We start from the raw sequence: 477 nt of genomic DNA on the forward strand, positions 1-477 counted from the left end.
CAGTCCTCGAGTCGTCCAGAAGATTCATATTATGTACTTAACACCATGTCTGTTTGTATTTCCTTGTTAGTAGTCTGCCACAACCCCTTACAGCTGTGGAACTACAGTGTCCGAAGTGGGGGGGGGGTGTGGTGGGTGGTAGTGTGGTGGGGTGTGGGTTGTGGGTGGGGGGGGGGGTGGGGATGTGGCGGGGTGGGTCTGGGGGTGTGGGGGGGTGTTGGGGTGTGGGGTTGTGGGTGGGGGGGGGGGGGGTGGGGGGGGGGGGGGGGGGGTCGGGGGGGGGGTGGGGCGGGGGGTGGGGGGGCCGGTGTCTGTGTGGCTGGGGGCTTGTGGGGTTGGGGGGGGGGGGGGCGGTGTGGGGTGGTGTCCTGGGTGTGTTGGGTGTGGCCTGTGGGCGGGGGGCGGGGGTGGGGGCCGTGTGCTGAGGGGCGGGGGATGTTTCGGTGTGGGGGTGTCTTGGTGGTGTCTGGGGTGGGG

At 68.8% G+C, this 477-nt stretch overlaps 1 protein-coding gene across 1 annotated transcript in view; it reads left to right on the forward strand.

The window, feature by feature from the left end:
* Window positions 1-118, forward strand: part of LOC116680803 (pregnancy zone protein) — a 34,310-nt gene extending 34,192 nt beyond the window's left edge. Inside the window, exon 23 of the mRNA XM_032509533.1 lies at window positions 1-118. This exon is cut by the window's left edge and continues 25 nt beyond it. The gene's annotated coding sequence lies outside the window, so the exon portion shown is untranslated.
* Window positions 119-477: the final 359 nt, after the last annotated feature.

Source organism: Etheostoma spectabile, chromosome 3 (assembly GCF_008692095.1).
Source record: "Etheostoma spectabile isolate EspeVRDwgs_2016 chromosome 3, UIUC_Espe_1.0, whole genome shotgun sequence".
NCBI classification, from domain to species: Eukaryota; Metazoa; Chordata; class Actinopteri; order Perciformes; family Percidae; genus Etheostoma; species Etheostoma spectabile.